The sequence below is a fragment of the Carlito syrichta genome, unplaced genomic scaffold, assembly GCF_000164805.1.
Source record: "Carlito syrichta isolate Samal-C Ts95f unplaced genomic scaffold, Tarsius_syrichta-2.0.1 Scaffold303684, whole genome shotgun sequence".
Classification (NCBI taxonomy): domain Eukaryota; kingdom Metazoa; phylum Chordata; class Mammalia; order Primates; family Tarsiidae; genus Carlito; species Carlito syrichta.
Window position 1 is genome coordinate 448,843 of NW_007247780.1, and position 14,119 is coordinate 462,961.

General features: G+C 39.1%; 2 pseudogenes; both read right to left on the reverse strand.

Moving 5' to 3' along the window:
* Positions 1-322: 322 nt before the first annotated feature.
* On the reverse strand, positions 323-3,206 carry LOC103261437 (annotated as a pseudogene).
* Positions 3,207-5,202: 1,996 nt separating this feature from the next.
* Positions 5,203-5,660, reverse strand: LOC103261435 (annotated as a pseudogene).
* Positions 5,661-14,119: the final 8,459 nt, after the last annotated feature.

A 14,119-nucleotide genomic window follows, 5' to 3' on the forward strand; every position in this document is an offset into this window, starting at 1 on the left:
TCGGTGATCTATCACAGAAACAGAGTACCATATGTTCTCACTCATAAGCGGACCTTGAACAATTATCATAATACTATAAGAAAGGGATTGGCAGTAGTGGGAAACTGCCAGGGGAGGGAGGGTGGGATTGTCAGTTGAGGGTAACTGCCAGGGGAGGGAGGGGCACACCTCATCAACAAGGGTACCTGCATAATGAACGTGTGTATACCTAACCCTGAATTGTACCCCACATCTTTAAAATAAAATTTTTTAAAAAAGAAAATTTAAAATCTGAGGGGTTGGAGAAGAAAGGTAAGGGATTTGGCAAGCTAGAGTGCTCTGCTCAGGTCAACTTGACCTCCTCCTTGACCCCTTTGGCCTCTGGCTTCTCCTCCTTGGTTTTCTCCTCTTCTGCAACTTCTATCTTCATCTTTGGGTCTTTCTCTTTTTAATCCTCTGTTTTGACTCTCTTGGCTTTTTTGACATTGGAAGAGTTCTTGCTGCCATCCTCTCTCTCCTCATCTGAGTCAGTGAACTCTTCCCCACAAGCAATTCATTTGTCAGAAGAACAGATTGAGGTACGCTAGTCAGGGTCTTCTTCATTCTCATCTCCACTCTCCTCAGGGATGGCATCCTTAGAAATCGTCTGCATTTGGACCCCAGGTGTATGAAGCAGCATTCTCAGCTTGTCATATGGTCACTGTCTTTGGCCAATGGGACAAAGAGTGGCTGGGCTCTGGTGAAGGACAAACTAGAGTTTGGAATGTTCAGTCAAGGGTGACCAGAGGATATACTCCCTTGATCTTCCCAAGGTACTCATTAGTGTTCTGGTTGGTTATATTGGTAGGACAGGTGTGAAGTTTGAAATCTGGTCCAAAGTATTCAAAATAGTCATCGTATGGAAGCTCATTAGAGATCTCTCTATCCAGGACCACAGCTCTTTCATATTTGCAGCATCGGACGACATTACAAATGGTATAACCCCTCCTTCCAGCATCAGGATGGGCAGGTTGCTGTTCTTGACAAATTCCACACAGTTGGCATATCCTTTGATGGTCAGATTGAAGCAACCTAACCGATCCCCAGACAGGGAGTCTGAGCTGCACTGAAAGACCATTGCACTAATCTGAAACTTTGGACATGACTGGCTTGAAAATGGTTACATAGGACTCGTCATCAATCCCATCTTGGAGCTGGTAGTTAATAGCATAATACTTGCCTTTGCCAGCCCCGATATCCATAGGTCCCCAGTTCCTGGGAAGTACTCACTGTATTTATGAAAGGGCACAGTCATGACCCGGTCTGTGGTATAGAAGGCCTCTTCCACGCCATTGCCATGGTGAATACCAATGTCAATATACAACACCCTCTAGGATGGTCAAGACTATACCATTGACATAACAAAAGCCGAATACCTCAGACTTCTTTTCATGATATAGGCCCCTAGCCCAGTTCACCTTGATGTCTGTCTACTGCTTATTAAGTTTCACAGCACTTGCCACAGAGCCACCAGTAGACAACTGGCAGAACTCAAACAAGCCATCAAATACTGAACAGTTCTCATCAACATTGAATCTCTGCATCTGCTTGCTGTACACCAGCATATTACCTGGATGATGGAGTGTAAGAATTTAATATACCCATCACTGTGGAAGTTGGTCATCTCCTCAGCACTGGCTTTGTGAGAGTGATAGATTTCCACTTTTCTGTAGAGACTGTAGTTGAGCAGCCAGTTGTGAGTAATGCAGATTCAGTGAGGCTTCACTGGGTGGCCTTGTCCATACTAGTAATTTCCAACATCCCCGTCATAGTAATAACAGACTTTCCTCTTGGTGCCCCGTGTCTGCCATCTTACTCACCTCTGTCCCTCCCATCAGTCACACAGATGGAATTTCATTTTAATTTTTTTTCCTTCTCTTTATTGTTTTCCATTGCTTTGGTCAGGAGAGAGGAGAATCTGTAATAAAGCTTATCAATAGGGAAAATATTATTTTTGTGTATTTGTTTCTGATGGACTCAATAGCAGTTAAAATTCTGAAGTACAAAAGAAATATAATATTCCAATTTTCTCTGTCTTAATTGCTATACAATTTCATGTGGATTTTGTGTGTTCTTTCAATATTCTACCTTGAGATCCGCGTATACCCTACTGGACCTCCCACTTTATAAGTATTGATTCCTCTAGCACATTAGGTGAGCTTAATTGAATTGACTCAGTTAGAGAAAGTGTTATTCTGCTCCTTTCATAAACAACAACAAAAATATAGTAGTTATTGGGGTGGAAGGAGCAACCCAAATATGATCACATGTATTTTTATGTACAAGAATAACAATATTTGTATGATTGGCATCATTCTATATAATCCTACATGGCTATTTTCCCCCATTTTCAAAATAAGCTATTATCAAAATCATGTATCAAATGTACATTGGATTGACTCTACATAAATATAAAGAAATGTATGTGGCATAATAGTGTCTCTTAGGTTCTAGGAAGGACTCTGGACTTTCTCTGTTTCACTTTTCATTGAACTCTTTTCTTATTATACTTTTCTTTTCTTTTTTTTTTGAGTTGAAGTCTCACTCTGTCACCCAGGCTAGAGTGCAGTGGCACGCTCACTGCTCCCGTAGCCTCGACCTGCTGGGCTCAGGCGATCCTTCCACCTTAGCCTCTCAAGTAGTTGGAACTACAGGTGTGCGCTACCAAGCCTGGTTTATTTGTTTGTTTATTGTAGAGATGAGGGCTCACTAAGTTGCCCAGGCTTGTCTCGAACCCCTGAGCTCAGGCAATCCTCTTGCCTTGGCCTTCTAAAATGCTGGAATTACAGACTTGAGCCACAGCGCCTGGCCCTTATTATCCTTTTTAATACAAACCTAAGAGATGCCTGCTTGAAGATGAATTGCCCGTCTTGGTTTTGTCTAGCATCATATTTATGGCATATTTTCCTTTTTATTTTTCTGTAAATAAATAATTCCAGGGAATTTGAGAAAAGGAAATAATCTTAGAAACTATTGACTCCAGCTCCCTTATTTTACAGTCCCAAAAATGAGGCCAAGATGCCAAGGGACACGCACACATTCTCACGCTGGTGAGCTGGTGAGCCATAGAGTTAAATTTCCTGAAATAAAGTCTCATGTTCTTTTTACTACACCCAACTGCCTTTGGCTGATTCTGCCTGAGGTCAAACAATACTAAAAATGCCCTGAAAATGCTCATTTACGAACATTGCTCATGTTCAAAACATAACTCTGTTTTGAACTTGAACATCAGCTAAGTAGACAAGTACATCTGATGCACCTGCAATTATGTCCTTGGAAATTTATACCATCGCTCTCAAGTTCAACAACTTGTTGGCAGCTACCCAAACTTTAGTTTTGCCTCTAAGTAAAAATAAAATATCATGCATGTTATTAGCATAAATATGACATTTAGGTAAACTCAGAACACGTGAAAACCTCATGTTTCTGGGTGATTAATATACATATATTTTTTCTTTTATGTGGATGGCATTTCTTTATGTCCATAATTCTTAAATTACTCTCTTTCTAGAAAATGGTATAAGCAGAATTTTTTCACTTTGTCACACACCTTTTTCTATTTTAAATGATTTTTTAAAATCAAATAATTAGGGAAAATAATAGGCCTTAGCAGGTTATCTAGGCAGTTGATTTTTGTGATCACAAACAAGATACTTATGTGCAGGGTGGGCATAAAAAAGGAATTTTAAAAAGCAGACTCAAGTGCAAGTGGTTTGGGTCTGATTGGTCAGGTGGCTAGTAATAGGAAGAATGCAAACAACCCTATCTGTGGGAGTCGGGTAGAGGAGAATTTCCTTGGGGGAAAGAATACTAGCAAGCTGTGTATTGAAGAACCATCATGTTAAAAAGCTGTGGGACTCATGAGGCAAAAGCACAGACCCAAGCCCAATGTCTTTGGTGACAAAAGGGAACAGAGAAAAACCTATCACGGAAGTACAAGCATGCTCACATGTAAATGAAACAAGTGACAGAAGCAATGACCAGCCACTTCCTTACCAGCACAGAGGCAAGAAATCTGTCAATAGGTGCTTTCCATATGGAGTCTCCTAAAAACAGAATTCAGTAACTAATAAGGGAGATCTATGTTATGCCTTTTTTTTCTACATAGTGCCCTGTAGGCTGGCACAGCCCCACACCCCCTCTCTACTACCTGATAGTTCTCCCTTTTCTAGAGTGTACCAATTCCCAATTTTCTGACTTCAGGGAGAACTATTTCTGCAGTTCTCTGTCACGTGGCACTGGCATTTCCAGTGAGGTGTATTCTTCCTCTGGGGCAGAGGAGGGAGTGAGCCACTCCCACCCCAGCTGCTGAGGAGAGCTCTAGTTGCTACTACCCATCTTTGCAACACGGAAAGTCCTTCTCTTGTTCTGCTGGAGGTGTCCAAGACAGTTGGAAAAGAAGAAGGGGAAAAGTCCAGCCAAAAGAGTGTCTTTTAGACAGTAGAGATAGATGAGGAATCTGGAACCTAATTTTCTGTTGATTACTCTGTTTTAGGATTTTCTATTATTTGACTAGAGACTAAACAAGTTGGTTCAAATAAGTGAATTTTTCTTAAGTAGAGACTGCACTGGGCATCTCATGCTAGGAAAAAATATGGTGCGTGTCCTTGATATGCCCCTGGAGCATTGAGATAGATGGGCAAGTAGACAAATACACTCAATGTGGGAATATTTAATGACAAACAGCTGTATTCATGGAGTACCTGGAGATGAGTATTTGGTCCAATCTGAGGTTATGGAGGGGCTCTTGAAGGAGTGACTCCTCAAGACCCCTCAAGGGGAATTAAACCCTAGCCTGAATAATTCTCAGGAAGATGGGAAATAACATGTGTGTGTGTGTGTGTGTGTGTGTGTGTGTGTGTGTGTAGAATGTGGGTTGATAGGAGAACTCCTGTTCATTTGGAGTTAGTAGATGATAAGGTGTGAGGGTGAGAAGGGAGAAAGTGATGCTAAAGAGGTAAGAAGGGACTGAGACTCCAAAATCCTCCTTCCCCCACCTGCCCCGAGTGCTGGAGGAAATAGGGAGGTGTTTCTGCTAGCTCTGAACACAACTACTGCCAAAGCTTGGCAGCTTCTATTTGCCAGTGCTCTGCCTTACATCAGCTGGCTGAACTATTTCTATTTTAATCTATCACTTGTTTTGTTAGTTCATGTCTTTTACTAACTCATTCACAACTACATGTCTTATGGTTTGTTGAAGCAATAAGTCAGACAAGGTTTGCCACAACAATGTCTGGATAAGTGGATGGCCATAAAAACTCCAACACCACATTCATTGGAAGGGCATTCCTCATGAAGGTGACTCATTTTGCCACCCTCATCCATCTTACAGTATTTCAAGATAGCCAGCTTAACCTTCTTTCTCTTATGCTCATTCTTCTTGGGAGTGATGCAAGACTTCTTCCTTTCCTTAGCGTCCCCACGAAGTCTCAAGACAAGATGAAGAGTTGACTCCTCTTGGATGTTGTAGTCAGACAAGTATGTCCATCTTCCAGTTGCTTGCCAGCAGAGATCAGTCTTTGCTGATTAGGAGGAATTCCTTCCTTATCCTGGATCGTGGCCTTTACATTTTCCATTGTATTCAAGGCTTCAACTTTGACAGTGATGATCTTCCCTAAAAAGGTTTTTATGAAAATCAGCATTTTAAAAATTCAACAAATATTTGTTATGTTCCCACTCAAACTATAATATATTTGCCAGGAATGTAAGAACAATCAAAACCAGAACCTGAATTGTACTCCACATCTTAAAAATGTTAAAAAAAAAACTAGATGGTTCCCTACCGTTGAGGTTAATTAAATAATTTTTTAAAAATTTGAATGTACAACTCTTCTAAGTGCAGTGAAGGATTTGAATACATAAATATGTATGTACTTATGCATCTATATGTATATACATGTATATTATAAGTGGATTTGACTCAGTCCGTGGGGAAAGAGGGCTCATTTGAGGAAGTGACATTGGAGTTGATACTTTGAAAGTGTTAACTAAAAGTTAGCTAGGGAATGTTTGGATATGAGTGTTTAGGGGTTGGAGGGATAGGAGAGAACCTGGCCAGTTAGAGCAACTTGAGGGAAGCCAGCCAGCTTTCCAAGGGAAGAGTGGGAGCACCAAAAGAGATGAAACTGTAGGAGCCCGGCCGCTATGGGCTTCAAAAAATCAGGTGCACAGCTTTGGTCTTTGAAAATCTGCATTTTGTTGGTGGTTCCACTTTTGATGGCAGATCAAAAAGAAAGACTACTACGCTGGCCTGTGGGGTTTCCCTATGACTCTTATTTTCATTTTTTTCTCTCCTACATTATGTTCTTACTTTTGAATAAAAACACCACTAAGAAACAATGTAGAATTGACTTTGAAATCTAAAGATGGGTCATACTGCTTTTCATAATGTGACTTTGGGGAAATAGCTCATCATCTAACAACTTCAGTTTTCTTAGAATTAGAATTGAGATTATAAATACCTATCTCATAAGATTAAATGAAGTCATATATGACTAGACATAACAGGTGGTCAATAGGTGGAAGTTTATTGCTATTCCCATGGGAATGATGATAAACTGATCTTTAAGGGGGTCTCCAAACTTTCTGTAAAGAATCAGATAGTAATATACAATGATCTTGGGACCATATGGTATTTGTCTCAGCAACTGTAGCAGAAAAGCAGCCATGGACAGTACATCATGAATGGGCATGATGATGTTTTAATAAAACTTTATTTACAAACATAGGCAGAGACCACATTTAGCTTGTGGGCATAGTTTGTTGACCCCTATTTAGAATATTTTCCAAAGGTCATGATGTCCAATTGATGCTATTAAGCTATTTGTCTTGGTTGCTTTCACATATATAACAACAATCCAGTGTTCTGTGAGAGGTATTACTGATTCTCCTTTACAACTGAAGCACAGTGATGTGAAGAAATTCACATGACCAAAACTTGCTGGAAAATGAAGCCCTGAGTTTGTAATTTCCCTGGTACTATGTTGGTTTCCTAATTTGCTGTGGATATTTCTAATCTAAACTCTTTCCTTGGGCCACTTCTAAGCATGGTGGATTTGGATTTTTCTTTCCAGACTTTTTAAATGTATGGTTACATTATGGCTTTCTCTCCTCTGTTCTGTCCAAATCTATTGCATCCCACTTGCAGGGTACTCATGCATCTTATTCCTCTTGGTTGAGGGCTTCCAGTTTTTCAAGTTTCCCACATAAGTGGTGACTGTCCTGGAGTTGGCTTCTCAGCCCTTAATTTTATTTTGGTTGGACAATAGATAAAACAGGGGTCTTGGCAGCCAGAGGGAGGGTTGTGTGCAAACTTTTTTATTTGCAGGTGGCTGCTGAACAGTCCATCTCTGCCTCAGGTCCGAGACTGGCAATGAAATTCTGCTTTGGGGACGTTTGGATGCAGAAGAACATATGATGTGAACCCAACTTACTCTTTTCTGACACCTTTAAATCTATATTTCATATTCACTAGTCTTTATCACCCACTCTGAACAGTGGTCTGAATGAACGCCCAGGGCTGGTGGCCCTCCAGATTGCAGGTTTCATTGGGAGCTCAGGAGAGAATGGACTCTAAATTCAGAGTCAAACCACAGAAATAGCAAAAAGTGAAGGTTAATGTCAGAGCTGAACCTGCCCTCGGCAATTTCTTGAGTTTTTACCTTGTGGTCAAGTTAAGCCTTTAGAATGCTTTCAAGGGCATTCCTTCCTCAGGGTACAATTTATTATATCTCTATTAAAATACAGGGACCCTCTTTCAATTTTTTTTGCTCCAGGGGACAATTGTCATCTGCTGTGGCTTTTCTCTATAATGAGAAAGCACCTGGGCTGTGAAGGTTTGGAGGCAGGAGGCAGCTTCTGGAAAAAGATCTCAGAGAATGTGAAAAGCCTAGTTCAGACTGACTCATAGGACTACTGAGTCACCCTCTAGGAAGGTAGGCATTTGGAGATTCTTTATAGTGCAAGAGGCTGCCTTCACAGTGGCCAGCCTGGGGAACGCTTTTTGAAGGCTTTTGAAAAAAACCCAATCCCAAAATTGCTCTTCAATAGCAGAACTTGGAAAATACCAAACACATCCAGTTTGTAAAACACTGGCCCTATAATGGGTCAGAAACTGATTTCTTGATTCTGTGTATTCAGTGGGCTGGTTGGTATCGAATCATCCAATGTTTGTTCAGGTGTTTCTGGGATTGTACCTGCAAAACAGGTCCTGTGTGTGCAACTAGTATGAAACCCAGATAGTGTGAATCCTTAGATACAATTCTGGTCCAGGAAGCAAAATGTTCCCAAGGATTCTCCTGTTGCAGTATTCTCCTGATTACACCCTGTATTTCCTGGCGGCGCAAAGCACTGAATGGTTTAAAAACCTGTAGTGATACAATTTAATTAATGTAACAGGAGAGTGATGCATTAGTTGACTTTCTGATTCAAGGAATATTTTCAGATTTACTTATTTATAGAATTTGGAGAATGTTGGAAAGATATTGAACTGAAGTTTATCCCTGCTGCCACCCCTTTATCCATTTCCCATTTAATTTTTACACACAGCACTTAATGGCACTGCATGTTTTATTTTACTTTAAATTAACAGCTTTATTGAAATTTAATTCACATGTCACCCAATTCTCCTATTTCAAGTATACAATTTAATGACTCAGTATAGTCATAGGGTTGGGCAACCATCACCACGGTCAATGTTAGATCATTTTCATCATCCCCGAAGAAAGCCCCCATACTCATTAAGCTCCCTATTTGTCTTCCCCCATTCAGTCCCTGGCAAGCACTAGTCTATTTTCTGTCTCTATGGATTTGCCTATTCTGCACATTTCAAATAAATAGAATCATACAACATGTGATCTTTGTGACTGACTGCTTTCACTGAGCACCACGTTTTCAAGGTTTGTTCCTATTGGAGATGTATCAGAACTTCAGTCCTATTTAGGACTGAATCATATTCCATTGTATGGATGATAGACCATATTTTGTTTATCCACTAACCAGACGATGGACATTTGTGTTGTTTCCGCCTCTTGGCTATTATGAATAATGCTGCTATGAACATCTATGTACAACTTTTGTGTTTGTGTATGTGTCTATATAAGTTCTTGTTTCCCTTGGATATATGCCTAGGAATGGAATTGCTGCATCATGCAGTCTAGCCCATCCATTCTGTCCTATTTTCTTCCTCTCATTATGGATGCCACACCATGAAAGCCTGGGATTTTGACTGCACTGTGAATTTTGCCTTTCTGGCAAAGAGAAAATGCACAACAAACTTTTGTAAAGTGAATAAATGAATGAAAAGAAACCTAGTCTGGACACCTGTGCTTGACCTTTGTTGTTTTTCCGATTGTCTCTATGATTTCAGGAAAAGTGACAATGTTTCTTGACCTCAGTTTTCACATTTCTAAAACTTTGAACTGGAAAAGATGATTTCTAAGATGGCTCAATAAGTAAAATATATGAAGGTGTGAGGCTGGAGATAGCTTTCCCTTAAAACTTAGGAGAAATGAGCAGTAATTTTTAAAATAGGGTTTGGGATTCATGGGTTAAAAGAAAGGTTTTATAATTATTTCTAGCTCATGGAACAGAAGGTATGTTTCAGTGCCTTCTGATGAGACTCTCTGATGAAACTTGTTATATCATTCTATACAAACAATGGCAGTGAAAATGCTATGCAGGCTGGCAATTTAAGAATATAGGAGTAATCACAGGAAGAAGCCGTTATTAGTGGATAATCAGTAGCAATAAACATATAAAGTTTTATTCAATATATGCCAATTTTAAAACAATAGGGTTCTTTCCTAATTTTTAAAATAGAAAACCCCAAACATATAAAAATAGAGAAAATAATAGCAACAAACACCATGTACCAGTAACTCAGCATCAACAGTTCTCAACTACTGACCAATCTTGTTTGAATTACCCACCACCAACTTAGTTATTTTGAAGTAATTCCCAGATAACACATCATCTTATCCATTGATATTTCAGCAACATGTAAAATTTGAGTGAAGATTTGGATTTAGTTGATGTTGAGGTTCACATTCAATCCAATTCAACATCAATTTATGGAGCCTTGAGCTTTTGTCTGCCTCATGCTGGGTTGTGTGGGTAAGTGAAGACGAGTATCACACAGCTTCTGTTTTTCAGACTTTTTTCTCTAGTGGGAAAGGAAGACCCATACAAAAGAGAATATAGTTGTCCCCTGGTATCCTTGGGGTATTGGACCCAGGACCCCCTGTGGATACCCAAATCCATGGATACTCAATTCCCTGAAATAAAATGGCGTAGTGTTTGCATATAGAGTACAAATATACTCCTATGCACTTTAAATCATCTCTAGAATACTTAGGATACCTATTTACAATGTAAGTCTATGTAAATAATTGTTATACTGTATTGCTTAGGCGATAAGGACAAAAAAAAAGTCCGCACATGTTTAGTACAGATGCAGCTATCCTTTTTTAAAAAAATATTTTCAAGCCACAATTGGTTGAATCCGTGAATGTAGTACCCACAGATACAAAGCGGTAGCTGAAACGCAAATTGAGTGCTACAAGTCCGATTGCAGATCTACCATTTGAAGTGCAACTGGTCAACAGCAAAGGAAGAAGTAAATATTGTAAAAGGAATAAAACCAATTTTAGTTTGCTTTGCTCAAACCCTTGTTCCTTTCCTAAAACAAACAAAAACAAAACAAAACAAAAAAACCTCTCCCCTGCCTCCACCTTCTCTGCAATCTTCCTCTTTCCTGAACCTTGACAAACTACACAGCTTTCAAAATAGCCCACGAACTACTCTAACGTCTACAGGCATGAGATTGCACCAATGACCCAGAACAAGAAGCATGAAAAACTGGAACCATTTCCAACCCATTGTCCCAAGTACAGCCCTGCAGCAATTGCTAATAAAGAAATCTACAGCCTTGGCCAACTCTGACTACACACCCCTCTCTTTTCCTTGTCCTGTAAAAACTTCAAACCTGTCCTCCTCTCAGAATATCCTGATCTTGGGATGTTCTCTGATACACCTGAGCTGAATGAAATACTGAACCTGTATTTGAGCCACTTTAACTTGTTGTTCATGGATGATAACAACCCGTCCAGTCCGGAAAAGCCCTTCATGTATAAGGGGTGGTTTACCCAAGTCTTGAAGTAAGGCTGAGATTTGTCGTGCTGGGGTTGAGGATATTGGGAATGAGGATGGGACATTCAGACACTTTGGAGAGCAGTTACTAGACAAGTGTCAACAAAGCTCAGGGCATATGAGGGAAGGCATTTTCCTGTCTTTATTATTACATTCATAATCACAATTTTTTCTTATCAATTTTCTGGAGCTGTAGAGTTGCCAATCATTGTACCCATCAGGATATAAATTTTAAAAATAAGAATAGCAGCATATTTTCAATAGCAGAGTAGGGTAACTATAGCTAACAACAGTTAGGTGTATATTTCAAAATAGCTAGAACAGAATAATTGAAATATTCCTAACATATAGAAATGAAAAATACTCAAGGTAATGGATACCCCCAAATAACCTGACTTAATAATTGCACAGTCTAAGCATCCAACAAAATATCACATGTATGTCATCAATATGTACACATATTTGTATCGATAAAACATTTTTAAAAACAGTAGCTGACAGGGCATAATGACTCACACCTGTAATCCCAGCACTTTGGGAGGCCAAGGCGAGAATTGAGACAGGGAGTTTGAGATCAGCTTGGGCCACATAGCAAGACCCCATTTCTACAATAAAATAAAATGAACCAGCATCGTTTTTCTATTTTTTTACAAAAAAGGTCACTCATAACTTTAATATCTATGCATAGCAATTCATTGAAAAACATGAATGGGAGAAAAATATACCCCCCTCGCTTAGAATAAGAGAGATTCCAATTTTTAAAAATTATTCTTTATTTTAGATCTAGGGGTACATATGCATATTCATTACATGGACATATTGTGTTCTGGTGGAGATTGGGTCTCAGGTGGCCCATTCCCCAGATAGTGAACATTGTGCCCCAGAGGTAGTTTCTGAACCCTGGTGCCCCTTCCTCTTCCCACTTATTAGTGTCCTCAGTGTCTGCTATTTCCAACAGAGATTCCAATGTGAGATAGTGTCTTTTACCCTGAAACCTCTGGTGAGTACCAGCCAACTTTTGGTTAGTCCTCGTCCATCAGCAATGCTCTATTTATCTGCAGGGACCTAGCATCAATTTCCGTCACTGACCTCGAGACCCATGGATTTAATCATACCTCTCACTGAAAATGCTTAAGTCCGTCTCTGAAAAAGGTTGAAGAATAGGAACTAGATGCCCTGTTTCATCTTCTAATAAAAGGATTCTAAGAGCATGTGCATTTTAAACGGTCACAGATAGAAATTGCATGCAAGATCACTGCTATACAACCATTTTTCTAAAGCAGAAGAGTATCTCCCAATGACTAGTTCAGCAACCTTATATTTCATTAATGCATTTTTTCCTCATATCCTGTTCTCCAAATATGACTTTTGTGCCTATAGAGCGACCATTCATTACAATTGCAGCTCTTGTCATTATTTCCAAAGTGGTAGCAGCTTATGTATCAGTTTTATTTTTATCTACAAGTATTTTTTGGAACACACTTACCCAGGATCTAGAACACTATAATTTGCAATTTCCTTCGATTTTCTTCACCAGTTTATCTAAGAAAGGCTGAATCATGGAGAGCATCTTTCTAAGCGTTATCCAGATGTGGCGAAGGAGGGACAGACAGTGACCACTTATGATTAGAAGAAAGAAACAAAACTTAAAAAGACACATTTCTGAAATCCTGCATGGTATTTATTTTGAAGTATTTTAATCATAATATGTTCATTTGTGCTGTCAGATGCCTGTTGATTTAGCTGCAGAGAGGCATACTTTGGAGGGTACCATTCTATTATATAACATAACATAAAGGAATATAACATTGTGTTTTATATGTTATTACATTGCTTTACAGCATCAAATATTAAATAACATAATTTTAATCTAGAAGAAAACCTTAGCCATTAGTCTTTGTTTCTTGCCCAAAGATGCTTTATCCCCTGCACGTGCTCCTGGTTCCGTGGGTGTTAAGGTGTCTGCTTTGAACTGCTTGAGTTTTCAACAAGCAAGTCTCCTTGGCAGCTGATTTGAGGTTCACACCTGCACATATGAAGTTCAAAAGTCATGAGGCTGGTGAGTGGAAAATAAGGGCAGTTTTATAAAGAGACAAGAAAGCAAGATTGTAGAATATAATTCACACTTTCCACTGCACCAAAAGTCTTCTCTTGTTGTTTCTGGTGACTTAGTACTGTGATGATGTGCTGCCCCAATCTATAAAAATATCCCTTGGCGAAGATGGTCCAGAATTCATTCTCAAAAGGTTTTTTTTTCTTTTTCTTTTGTTTTGTTTTGTCTTTTTAGCTTTCTTTAAAAATCTGAGACGACTATCATTTATTTTGCTAAGTAACCTATCTTTTATTAAACATCATTACTAAACTTTGACCTACATTGAGTCAATTATTGCTGTTTTCTCATTTCTTAATGGTGAGTACAGTATGGACAATGATTCAAATTTATTCAAAATAAACTAAAATAAACAAATAACTACCTTATTCCGATAATATTAAATGTTAACATGGGGAAAAAATGCATACAAATACTGTCTTCATTACTGATTTAAATTGTTCTAGCTCTATTTTTTTTAAAGAAAGAACTTTATACAATATTGCCCACTGAAGATATAATTTAGCATAAAGACCATCATAGATTCCATCCAAGAGATCATTAAAGTCTCAGAAGTTCTCCAAGGGTGCATAATCTGCAGAGGGTCACAGAGTGCTCTAAGAATTGGGCTTGAAAAGTAAAGAAAACAGATGGAGCTTATAGCAAGTTTCTGTCTTTCTGGAATGTTGTTTTACCCATAGCCATAGGATTTATTCAAATTCTACAGATTGTTTAAGGCACCAGTTAATAGCTACCTACTGTGTGAAGATTTATCAGTGCAATGTACCACTTTCTGATAACCTGGGACTCTGGTCCCAGGTGCCAGTGTCCAGGCTAGCAGGGCCGGATCATGTGGAGAACTTG